Source organism: Chiroxiphia lanceolata, chromosome Z, assembly GCF_009829145.1.
Source record: "Chiroxiphia lanceolata isolate bChiLan1 chromosome Z, bChiLan1.pri, whole genome shotgun sequence".
Classification (NCBI taxonomy): Eukaryota; Metazoa; Chordata; class Aves; order Passeriformes; family Pipridae; genus Chiroxiphia; species Chiroxiphia lanceolata.
The window spans coordinates 66,031,182-66,044,254 of NC_045671.1; positions in this window are offsets into that span (position 1 = coordinate 66,031,182).

Genomic DNA, 13,073 nt, shown 5'->3' on the forward strand with positions numbered 1-13,073 from the left:
GCCTGTCCCCACCTTTGCTCCAGGCATGGCACACAAAAAGGCAATGCTGGGGCAGGGGAGGGTAGTGTGTATAAGGTCTGAGCTGCTCCAAGGGCAGGAAATACATCAAAGAGAGAATCAAGTCAATTTTTCTGCTAGCTCAATGTGGGGATCCCTTTTAAAGAATGGGGATTGCCCATGCCCACCCAAAGGAAGAGTGCTCTTCCTGGAGTAAATCTCCTCTTTGCTTCCACCAAGCATATCTGCCTGTGCTCTTGCCATGTGCTGGCTGGGGCTGTGCAAGTGTGCAAAGTGCTGTGTCCAGATGCACACTAGCTCAGACTTGACTGGCGAGAGATCTGAAGCCTGGTTCTCCCCTAGGCACAGAGATAACTGTGTTTGTCTTTGCAGCTGCAACTTGAGAGCAGGAGCCACCAGTGTGGCAAGCACCACTCTGTGCTCTCTACGTGTCCCATGCACAGGGGCTGCATTTTGCAGTAGGGAACTGCAAATTATCATTAGCAACAGCAATGCAGGCTCCACCTTCTGCATCTGTGGGAGTCAGAGGGCATAAAACTCCTAGGCAGTTCACCATGCAGCCTTGGCCTATCATCATCTGCTTTTAATGAGGGAACAGAAGGGTCAGGAAAAAGTCTGTCTGAAAAGGCAAGACTTTATCCAGCATGCAGTCACCCATGCTGGGCCTTTCTGCCCAGGCTGTGCACACACTGAATATCCTCAGCAGTCACTGTGCAGAGTTTGGGTGCCAGAAGAGTTTTGGTGTCTGTGCTCAGGATGTGCGAGGAGCCAAAGCCATGCCAGTCAGAAATGGAGAGGCAATTGCCCCTACCTGGTCCAAAAAAAGACATAACAACACTAGTCATTTGAGCACTGTCAAGCTTTCTGGCATTCAAGATAAACTTCAGTCTTACATGTGCAGCAAAATATGTTTTCTTCTGATGACTATATGAATTGAAATTACTAGTTCACCGTGTCCCCCGTGCAACAGGTCCAGTGACAAATGGCACTGTGATGATGTGGGAAAGCCCCCCAGTGTTGCTTTAAGTGCTCTATTTTGAGACCAGTAAGTGCTGTGTAAATACTGGTGTTCTGGGAGCAAGCTGTGCTCGAAACATGAAACTCCACTGAGAAAGGTCATTTGCTTTTGCTGGGTGCATCACAGGATTGCTAGCAGCACTCAGCCCAAATGAAGCACAAGGTGGAAAAACCTGTCCCATGTCCATCCCTCAGGGCATTGCTGCCCCTCACCCCCTGCTGCCCTTCTTGGCTCTGTGCTCTCAGTCCCTCTCTGCTATGAAGTTGGCACCTCCTTCTAAGGGACCATTGCCCTCAGCTTGCTAGTTTCACACTTCTCCATGTCCAAAGCTATGGCCAAACTGCTTTGAACTCCTGTAACTTTTGAGCAGTCTCCTTGTCCCATCTGCCACAGAGAATGTCTGTCCCAAGAAGTAACAGAGCCTACCCTTGGGTCTGGAACAGCTCAAGATCCTCTCTCCAGTACAGCCACAGCTCCCAGACTCATCAACTGTCTCACAATGTGTTTGTAAATCTCTGTGTTTGCAGTGAAGTGAGACTAATTTATTTCCTAGAGGTTGCCAAAAAAATGTTGCAACTCAGGCTTTCTCTGCCATCAGATTTTGGTATGCAGGGCTATGTTTCTCTTCTCTGCATTGACGCACAGGACTGACACTCCTGTATGGGGTTTTGACCTTCCACAACTACCCAGATTTGCCTGGAGCCATGGCAGCTCCCTAGGCCAGCAGCCTTATTGTCTCTCTTGTGGTGCAGTGCAAGATGTCTCTGCTGCTCTTTTATATACGAGAAACTGCAGAACTGCATATGTGAGCAGAGACGTACATGATCCTCTGGATGATGTTTTGCCAGGCACAGTAGATCGAGATGTTGCTCCATATGCAGTGTGGAACCACAACACTATACAATATTTGGGCAGGTGAGAGGGAGTGTGGACATGACCAAGGGTTTCCAGCCTGTGGCCCAACTCCATGCTGCTTGGCTTTTGGGGCAATTCTACAGGTTGTTTCCCTTCTACTTTTGCTCACCCACTGGGATCATCCTGCAGTTCAAAGAACTTGCCCTCTTCTTTTAAGGACCTGCCAGGTGGATGAAGTGCCTCTTTGGTTGAAGCAAAAGTCCACAGCTTTCTGGAAGCAGTACAGCTTTGTAGCAGGCAGATTTTGGGGGTCCTGACAGCAGTGCCTCCAGGCTGTCTGGCCTGTAGACATCTGTACAGTCTTTGCTGGCAAGAGGTGTGCACTCATTGCTTGTGCATAGTGACAGACCTGGATGTCCCTCCTTCAGCTTGTCTGGGGTTTCAGACGTGGGGATGTGTCTTGTATATGCTGCAGCATGGCTCTGTCCTCTGCATGAGCACATTCAAGTGTCTTCTGCTCCCAAGAAACATGTCAGACAAGTCCCTATCTGTGACACTGATCTGCTCTGTAGTCATGCAGGCTATTGCTGGCACCAGGCTAAGGTTAAGAGCAGAGCTGCTCAGTTGGTGCCAACAACCCTTTCCCCTACTTAGTCCTCTTTGGGTCAAAATATTCCCTGTGTACTTGATTTGCAACTGTCTCTTGAGGGGACCAGGATGCCAGGCAGCTGTCCAGGGGTGATAAACATACAACTGTTCCACAGCCCCTCTCCTACCTTGATTTTTGACTTCCCAGAATGCGGTTTTCAGCCCAGTCTCCCTCTCAGCATGCTCAAACACAGGCCAGGAGCCCCTCCTTATCACTGGCTGTCCTCCAAAACATCCATACTCACAGACTTACCTGTGATTGCATGGTTCCCCTCGACCAGTACAGATACGAATGTTTTAGTGGGCAATAACAAAACATACTGTATGGTGGCCACCAGAGAGAGCAAAACGTGCCAAACAGCTTGGCAGCACCAGATCCCTTCTGCCATAGGAAGTACTTCTGCCATAGGAAGTACTTTCTCCTTTGGCCTGCACAGTCCTGAAACCAAGGCAGGGGTTGGGATTTGGAGCAACAGGGTTAGGAGGAGTAAGCTGCTTTGCTGTGCCACCACTGCTGTGCAGCAAGATGCTAAATCACAGAGGAGCTCTAAGTGATGGGACAACAAAAACGACAGCCTCAGCAGCTGCAGGACTGGGGCATTGCTTCTGCCACACATCCCAGTGGGTGCCACATTGAGTACACACGGGCAGGGCAGCCTGGCACACAGACCCAGGACAAGTGTAACTTCTGTCCCCAGACTGCTCCTGCATCTTCACAGATTTCCAGCCTGAAACTGCTAGAGAGAGGAATTTCCTAAATAAATGTTGCTATTCGAGGAATGCAGCAGGGAGGAGGAAATAATCACAACAGAGATAAGGAGAAGTTGGTCGATTTAACAACTGTGCAAGTTCCTCTGACTTTTTTTTAGGACTGGACTTCAGCCCACCTCCCTCTGCCCCAGGGCAGCCAGTGCTGCCTTAACATCATCTCTGCTGGTGGGGCTGGGGAGGCAGTTCTGGGGCAGATGCAAGGAAAGGGGCCAGGGCAGTAGAGTGGCATCTGTTCCCACTCCCCTCTGTGAATGAGCCACGCCAGCTCCTCTCCTTGGCAGCCATCCTCTGGGCTTCCCTCTGGCTTTGTGGTCACAAGGCTATTTCGCTAAGAGCACGTGCAGGTTGCAGGCATTTGCTTAGAAAGCCAGGCAGCTGTACTGCGCCATTGCAGGAATTTTGGGGGCTTATCTGCTTTTCTCCCTCTCCTCAGCTGCCAAGATTCCCCCGTCCTCATCACTGATCCCCTCTGGGACCAGCTCTGTTTAACATCCATCTGGCCATGTGGCAACCCTCTGGCAGTCCTCTGAAGGACTTGTGTAAGTGTTCTGCTGGATAACATTTGAGGTCCAGGGTCTAGTCCCCTCCTTCCAGAGACAAAGAAGAAGCTGCATTGCTCTTGGCTTGGAGTTCAGGAAGAATTTGCTTGCTAAAACCAGATGGCTGCATCCACTTTTGCTGACCCCACACTGGGGGTTTTGCACCTGACATTTGCACAGAGGCTGTTCTCTCCCTGACAGGCAGTGAGGGATTTGTCAGAGCCAAGGTCACTCTCCTGGGACTGCATATTTGTAGCTTGGCAAATAAATGGTAAGAGAAAATACGTCCCCTGGCTGGACAATCTGCAGAAGGAGAGATGGACAGACAGTGCTTGGGCAGCCCTCACCTGGCTGTTCCCAGCATATTCAAGTGATGGGGCTCACGCTGTGCACACAGAAACGAAGGAAATGCCCTGAGTATTGAGACAAGACTAGAAATTAATAATTTCAGCCCTTCAAGGTGAAATCATAAACCCAAAGGAATGTCTTTAGATCTACAGTTCTGTCTCAGCTTGCAGGTGTGCTCAGCTTTGCTTGTCCACCCTGTACCATTCGAGCATACTGCTCACATTGGTCATTTTAACTCACTGCTGTTCCAGACTTGCTCTGCACTTTCATCTTTGACAAAACACTTGTGAGGATTAAAAAGACAGAATGCAGCTGGCCAGGAAAGGGTTTACTCTTCCTGACCCCTGCAGGTATTCAGCCCTGCAGCCTGAGCCCTGGTTTATAGTCCTGTCACAAGGCAGAGCTGCATAAGTTTCCTGCAGAGTTGTCAATGCCTCCTCCCCAGAGACATACTCCGTGTCAGGGCAAAAAAAAGGAGCAAAATAGAGACTTTATTGATTAAAAGACTGAAGGTTAGAGGGAATTATCAGAGCCTTTCCTTTTGCTGTACCTCTGCCATAGCTCATGGATGTGCGACATAAGGTAATATTCATGCTGTAGCACTCCTTGCTCACTTCTGCAGTCTCTTTGAATATGCATGTTTTCTTGTTCCTCTGGAAATACAGAGAGCAACTGAATGCTTTTCCCACTGGGGCTGTGCACAGAAGCAAGAGCTCTGTTTCTGATGCTTTTACCCACTTGCTTACAGCTGGAGGTTGCATTCTCTCTATTAATTGCAGCACAAGGAGCTCATGGTGTTACCCACAGATACACTTCAATCTCCCTGAAACACTGCTTTCCAAGGCAGATCTCACATCTGAAGTTGTTTACCTCCAGTTACATTTCTGTAATTTATTTATTAAAGTTTATTTCACCAGACTGTAATGATTTGTTTAGATCCAGAGCCTCCTGGATCAGACATTATTTGCTATGCCACCACATTTGTGCCATCTGCAAACTTCGTAAAGGTTTTGTAACAGCTACTTTTGAAAGGTCGCTGAACCATTTTTTAAGCTCAGTTTCTTTTGTTAAGGCATGAGTCTTAACGAAGTATCACATGATATTGAGTAAAAAAGTACTTTGAGGAAATCCGATTATGTAACAGAAGCATTCCCTTTATTGGATTGAAGCAATAATCCTGTGCTGTTTGTTTGTTGGGGTTTATTTAAGGAAGAAAAATAGAAGAAAATCTGTTTGACAGTGCTGTGCTTCATGGCTGACTTTGGTAGCAGTTTTCAGCCTCTTTATTGATCCTGAGTGCCATTCTGACATTTGAATCAGGAGCCAACTGTCCCCTTGCCCTTACTTCTTTTATCTTCATAGAGATACTGTGCTGGTTTTCTTTCTTCTGCAAGGGATTGCATTGAAAACATTGCCTGGTGTGGATGGAGAGTGTGTGGGTACAGCAGCACCTGCAGGAAAAAGTGGCAGAAGCGCCACAGGGCTGGCAGCCATGGATGGCATCTGCATTAGCTGACTACCGTGGTCCTGCTGCTTTCCAGACCACCCCAAAACCAGGGATGGTCTCAAATATGTGACAGCCTAAAGCATGGTATACTGAAACTATTAAAATTAGCATTTGGAAGACAAGAGACATAAAGCATCCCAATAAGGAGAAGAAGAGCAGCAAGTACATTTTAATGGTTCCCAGAAGAAGAGTGGGATGGAGAGACAGGAGACCACGATCACCATCAGCTCCTAACAGGTACAAAAGGTCAAGTCTCAAAAGCAGCACACACAACCTCAGGTGACAAGCCAGGAACCATGATAAGACCTCAGCAGTGAGTGTCCCTTTTACTCTGCATCGCCATTTAGTGTCCCTGGAACAGACTGCTGGCATTTTGGTGCTTGCATCCTGTACAGACCATTTGGATTCTGCTGTCTTGGGCATCCTTGTGAGTAAGAGGATGGCAGTGAGGAAACTGGCTTAGTTTCAAAATAAGTATTCCCATTTCCCATAGGGTCCGACAGTGAGCCTTGGTGCACTGTTGCAAGGTGAGCTTTTGCCAGTATTTTCTTGGAGCTCTGAGATTTCTGATTTGCTTTTCTGCCATCTGCTGCAGTTGCCTGGGGCTCCACCAGAAAGGATGTTGCTGCTGCTGGTGACAGTTCCAGTCTTTACGCTAAAACAGTGGATGTTCAGGTTCAGAACCCTGTTGTGGCCCGTTATACTTGTTGCCAGCTTGTCATGAGTGCCTGGTGTGTGAACTGGCCTGCAGTGCCAGGTGTCTCTTGTTATTAATGTGCACTGTAAGCACAATAGCAGTAGGGGCCTTGAGAGTTTTGGAACAGGCCAGAAGTAGAGGCGCCAGGACTATAAATAACTTACTGGCAGTTAGTTAGGTGTGCAGCCTCAACAGCGGGGCAAAGCCTGTGCTAAGTGTTCCAAAGAAAAGCAGCAGCAGCAGCTGAGCAATGAGAAACACATCTGAGCAACAGGGTCAGGCACCTGCTGTGGTGTGGGAAAGCAACACTTTCCAGTGCTGTGCAGGAAAGGAGGTGGAGGACAAGGGCTGAGAGCTGTCTAGAGATTCAGACACCTTGAAGAAGTGCCAGGATGCTGAATGTGGTGTGATTCTGGGGGTTTCTGTGCCCAGACTCACAACATCAGGACAGCTGTGGGGCCGTGAGTGCCCCTGGTCCATGCAGCTCTGCTCTCCTGGGGACCATATAAACCTGAGATTGAAAGGGACTTTTGGAGGTCATCTGGTCCAACCTCCCTGCTCCAGCAAGGCCACACAGATCCAGTTGCCCAGGACCATGTCCAGATGGCATTTGAACATCTCCAAGGATGAAGATTCTTGTCATCTGCCTGGTTGCAAACCCTGATAAAACCCATCTGAGCTGCCAGTGTCTCACAGGGTGCATGGTGCCGTGAGTGTGTCTGAGCATGGCTTTTTGTGCACAGTTCTCCTATCTAATATTCCAGTTCTCACTGTGTATCAACTCAATGTGTCTAGTACTGATTTTTGGCAGTATTATGATTAGCACATGTGGGACAGAGCACTCCTTGTCAAAATGCTTCAAAGGTGGGCCAGTGGCAATGTTTTAGACATGCTGACTTTTGAAGCACATGATTTTGAGGGGAGTGCCACAACAGCCCATGAGAGCCCTGCAGATTGCAGTTGCCAACACTGACTCTGATGTTCAGCAGCCCTTTACATGTTAAGACCCTCACTGATTTCACACCACCTCTGCAATCACATGGCTTCTTGTCCACCAGAGGTTCTCACTGCAGTGAGATCACAGCTTTAAGAGCTGCTAACCAGACCTCAGTGAGAAATCCCAGTTTCCACTCCTGTACTCCATGTTGTCCGGGCAGTCCTTGTTATGTCAACAAACCATGCTGAGACCTTGTTTCTACAGGATTCTTGGTGAGAAGTACCACAGTGTTCATGCAAGTTAGAGGTAACCAAAACACAGTCAATTGCTGCCTCTGCAACTGTGTTTTTTAAGGGAATGATGGTGGTTTAGGATGATTTTGGCAGGAAGGATCTCTCGAGGGCTCTTGCTCAATCGCTTTGCTCAAAGCTGGTGTAAATCTGAATTCACACTACATCATCACTCAGGGGCTTGTCCAGCTGAAGTGGAGGCTGTAGTCTTCCTCTTCCTTTTGCTCTAGAGACATCCCCTCTCCCCCTCTTTGTGCTCTGTAGTAGGACTGCTGCTTAGACCAAACTTTGGAAAACTACCCAAGCCTGGAAAATACATGATGCAAACTTCTAGTAGCTAGGTGAAAAGGCAAGTTTTACAGACATGGACAGAAAATCAGTGTTTTCCACCTGAAATGAGCAAAACCTGGTCATTCTGCAGAGTGACTGACGTTATCTACCTGGGCTTGCGCAAAGCGTTTGACGCTGTCTTCCATGATGTCTCTAAAAACTGGAGAGATGTGGATTTGATGGATGGACCACTCAGTAAATAAGGAATTCGCTGGATAGTTACACTCCGAGTGTTCTGGTCAATGGTTGATGTCCACGTGGAGAGCAGTGGGGAGTGGTGTTCCTCAGGGGTCAGTACTGGGACCAATGCTGTTTTACCTCTTTGTCAGCAACAGACAGTGGGATCAAGGGCACCCTCAGTAAGTTCTCTGACAACACCAAGCTGTGTGGTGCAGTTGATGTGCTGGAGGGAAGGGATGCCACCCAGAGGGACGTGAACAGGCTTGAGACTTGGGCCCATGGAAAACTCATGAAGTTCAACAAAGTGAATTGCAAGGATCTGCACCGGGGTTGGGGCAATCCCAAGCAAAAATACAAGTTGGGCAGAGAATGGAATGAGAGCAGCCTTGCAGAGAAGGACTTGGGGTGCTGGTCAATGAAAAACTCAACATGAGCCAGCACTGTGCAGTCACAGCCCAGAAAGCCAGTGGAATCCTGGGCTGCATCAAAAGTAGAGTGACCAGCAAGGTTGAGGGAGTTGATTCTGCCCCTCTACACTGCTCTGGTGAGAACCCACCTGGACTGCTGCATCCACCTCTGGGGCTTCAATGTAAGAAGGACATGGATGTTTTGGAAGGCCACGAAGCTGATCAGAGGGCTGGAGCACCTCTCCTGTGAGGGCAGGCTGAGAGAGTAGGAGTTGTTTGGCCTGGAGAAGAGAAGGCTCTAATAAGACTTTATAGCACCTTCCAGTACTTAAAGGGGACACAAGAGAGCTGGAGAGAGACTTTTGACAAGGGCATGTAGTGATAGAACAAAGGCTAATGGCTTTAAACTGAAAGAGGGCAGGTTTAGATTAGCTGTTAGGCATAATTTCTTTGCTGTAAGGTTTGTGAGGCACTGGTAGAGGTCGCCCAGACAAGTTGTGGATTCCCCAACCCTGAAAGTGTTCAAGGCCAGGATGGGCCTTTGAGCAACCTGGTCGAGGCAAGGCTGTCCCTGTGCATGGCATGGAGTTTAGAACTAGATGATCTTTAGAGGTCCCTTCCAGGCCCAACCATTCTATGATTCTATGGCATTTTGAGAGTGTAGCTGCATCTGTGGACTTGATTCACCAACACACCCCATCTCACCCGTGCTATTGATGTCCTTACACAGCCTTTGCACCTCCTGGGTCAAGCACGTCCCCAGGCATTGATGCTTAGTGAGTGGATGCATTAAATTCATGAAGACCCCAGTACCTTGGCTGAGTTTACCACTGTCTCTTCTGTAAGAACACATCGATCTTGGTCCTACTGGGATCGGAAAGGCAAAGAAATTTGGACCACGGACAGAAAAATCATCCCTTTTCCCTTCACTGCAGATTTTCTCCAGTGCTGGTCTCTGGCACATCTCACTCTTCGTTGGGCCCATGTGTCTCTGAGACTATTTCTGGAAATGGGGAGAACAATAGTTATGCTGCTGGAGCACATAGTACTCTGGAGTGGTGCTGTGACCTCAGGCCTCCTTCATCCGTGCTGCTCTTCCCTGTGAAGACTTGTCAGTACATTACCCTTAGAGGGGCCACTAAATACCATGGGAAAAGATACAGTGTCTATGCTTTTATTTTTTTAAATTTTGTTTCAAATAAGATTTTTTTTTTGTTGTTTCAGACTGTGATTTGGTAAAAGAAAACTGACCCATTTAGTAGGTGGGGTGCTGCTGGAGGGATGACTTTTCAGCCTGTCTCTGTTTCACATGGGACTCTGCCGATGTTTTGCGTTTTTTGACTAAGTCGTTTCTCTCCCTCTTAAAAGAAAGAAAGTTAGAGGATGTAAAAAAAAAAACAAACCAGTCAATGAGCTCTTATTGTGATGTCCTTTGTGCTAGCAGTCAGCAGCACCTCCACAGACACCTGGAAGAAATGCTTCCAGGCACAGAATCAGCATCTGTTTGCCTGGATGAGTTGGACGCAAGCGTGGAAAGCTTCACAGCTCCTCCCTTTCTCTCTTGCAGCAGGGCAGATGCTCACAGTGGTAAATACCGTGCCAAGTTTTGATTATTGAAATACAGTGTAAAGCAGGTTTGGAAAGGGCAGGCAACTGTGACTCCATGTTTTCCCTAGCAGTGCCCTGAAAGCTTCTCCAGGCTTGCTGGCATCATTCATGGCCCTGTCTCCCGACCACCAAAGCAGCAGTGTCCTTTTGTACAGGTACTGTACACTCCTGCTGCTCCATTGGCTCTGGCTTGGTGCTCCTGAGGGCCTGGTTTATTGCTGTATCAGTCCCCCCGCCCGAGAACCACTGACCAACCCTTGAAATCTCTCAAGGGTTCAAGACCCCCACTACCCTGGTATGCTGTCCTGGGGCTGCACCACCCTCCTGGGGAAGGGGTTTCTCATAGTGTCCATCCTGAATATTCAAAGCCTTCCCTTCTGCAGGAAGGCAGGGAATTTCACTAGAAATCCTGCTTGAAGCACCCTAAAAAGGGTGCTTCTTGCACCAAAATGGAAAAAAAGAAAGGATGTAAGAATGTGAAATATGATAGCAAAATAATGTGGTAAACATTGCTTATTTGAGTACTTAGAAGTGGTATTGACCAGGTCCAAGACTACCTAGAGCTCAGACTAGACAGGCTCATCAAAGCTACTAGAGAGGATCATCAAAGGCAGAACAACAGGACTCCACAGGCATTCTAGAAGTTGGGGAAAATGCACATCCACTGACAAAGGGAGGAAACAATGTGATGCTGAACAGTATGAAAAACCTCACAATGATCAATGGATTTTTGTAGCATCTTCACAAGGAAAGCCTGCTCTGAGATCTCTGCATTCACCAGCTTAGTTTTGGAAGGAGGTGAGAAGACCAAATATGGGGTTTAAGGACTGCTTAGATAAGCTGGGCATACTCATACCCACTGGAAGAGATGACACTCATTCATATGAACTAGCTGTGCTGGTTCATGTCAGTGAAGGTGCTGTAAGCCATGGTGGAATATCATGGCAACTGGGAAAAGCCTGAATGAAAAAGCTAATATTATGCCCACCCTTAAGAAGGGCAAGGAGAAAGACCTGGGAAACAGCAGTAATACCTCCATCCTTGTATTGGAATTACAAAATTATTGTAAGCAATACCTCTATCCTTGGAAAAATCATGGAGCAAGAATTCTTGGAAGTAATTTTCAAGCATGTGAAGGGTAGGAAGGTAAGCAAGAATTCTTGGAAGTAATTTTCAAGCATGTGAAGGGTAGGAAGGTAATCAGGAAAATTCCACTGATCCAGCCTTCGGACTTAACCGAAGGCCCTTATTTTTCCTGCTTAGCTCTTCACTACGAGTTCTAGTGCAGACTTGGGAAGCCAGTCACCTCTGGCTCTACAGAGATTTTTGTGCACTGATCTGCATTGCTGGTAGTTTTACTGAGAGCAGCGGATGGAAAAATAAAACGGGTTCCAGGGGTGGGGTTGCTGCCTTGGGTAAACAGAAGACAGAGGTCTCATATGCGTGCATCGTCCCTGAGTGCGTAGACATCCTGCATGTGAGATGTAGTCAAATAAGAACAGATCCAGCGTCAGCACTGCCATGTTAAAACACACAGCAAGAACAAAGGGCAAGCACACCCACTTCAGGCTCCTTCCAAGAGGGTTAAAAGGTTTAGCAAACTCCAGCTTAGTACTTTTCTTCCTTCTAACAACAGCTTCTTTTTTGTTGTGGGTTTGTTTGGTTTTTTTTTTCCCTGCGGGCTGGAGAACAGGAAAGTGTAGCAGAGTAAACATGTGGGATAAATGTCAGAGACCTCTGTTCACCCACCCTGCCCTTTGGCAGGCAGGTGAAGCTTGAGGTGGGAAAAAGTATGGTCTCACAGCAAAAGAGTCAAGGGATCCTTTACAAGCCACATGCTGATCTGGTCCAGGGAAGCCTTGGTAACCAGTAGGGAGAAGGGTGAAATCCTGCTGACGCTTCTCTCCTGCTTTCAGCAGGGGACAAAACTTCCATACAGGGCTTTTTCCAGCTACTGAGCTGTGTGACTCCTGAGCATTCCTCACCCAGCCATGTAGAAGACAGGTGGAAGGGCTCAATACTCAGAGGGCAGAAGTAGGAGAAAGTAGAAGGTCCCTCTCGGACCATTTTTCTGCCAGTAGATAGCAAACTTTGAATCATGAGAAGGTGACACCCACAATTCCTGTGCAACATTTCAGGGTCCAAAACTCGATGAAAGATGCACAAGGGATCATCACCAAGGCTACTGCAGCACCCCAGTCTGCTGGCAGCTTTCATACAGTGATGCTCCTGCATTGTCCCCAGTGCCCTGGTAGCCTGTCGTGTTGGGATGAAACAGGCAAAGGCCAGTGCCCTCTTCCAGAGCCCTTTGTCACTGTGGTCTTCAGAGCATGCCTCCAAACAACTGTAGGGGCTTAGGGGTGTCCCACAGTGCCAGGCTTGGCCCCAGAGGCTGGTAGTTCTTCCCAGCTGGAAGCAAACCTACCTTTGCCTGGAGAGCACTGGGGAGCTCATGCCAGCTGCCTAGCCTTAGCCACAGTCTTGCAGCCGGAAAAATCTCTTCCACGGAAACTGTTTTCATGAGAAATTGCCAAGGAACACAGGCAAATGTTTACATCAGTTTCCCAGGAATGACTTCTCCATTTCTATGCTTGAGCCAAATCCACAGGCACCCAGGGAGCAAGCAGTGACCTCTTTTCCCCAAATAGTCAACAGCTTGAGTGAGGGCTTGCATCCCCTGCCTGGTTTCAGGAAGGGTTTGCATGCTGTCCCCCCACCCCCAGGTAAAGGAACCACACTGTTGTTTTCTGGTGTCAACTGGGGACTCTTGGATCTCTTTCTCTAACACAGGGAAAAGTTTTGCAGCACAGAGAAATTCACTCAGGGGGAAGACAAAGGGAGGAAAAGCTGGAGAAAGTTAATGCAAAGAGGCTAAGGCATGGCCCAGCCCACCCCATCAGCCAGAAACCCACCCAGCCAG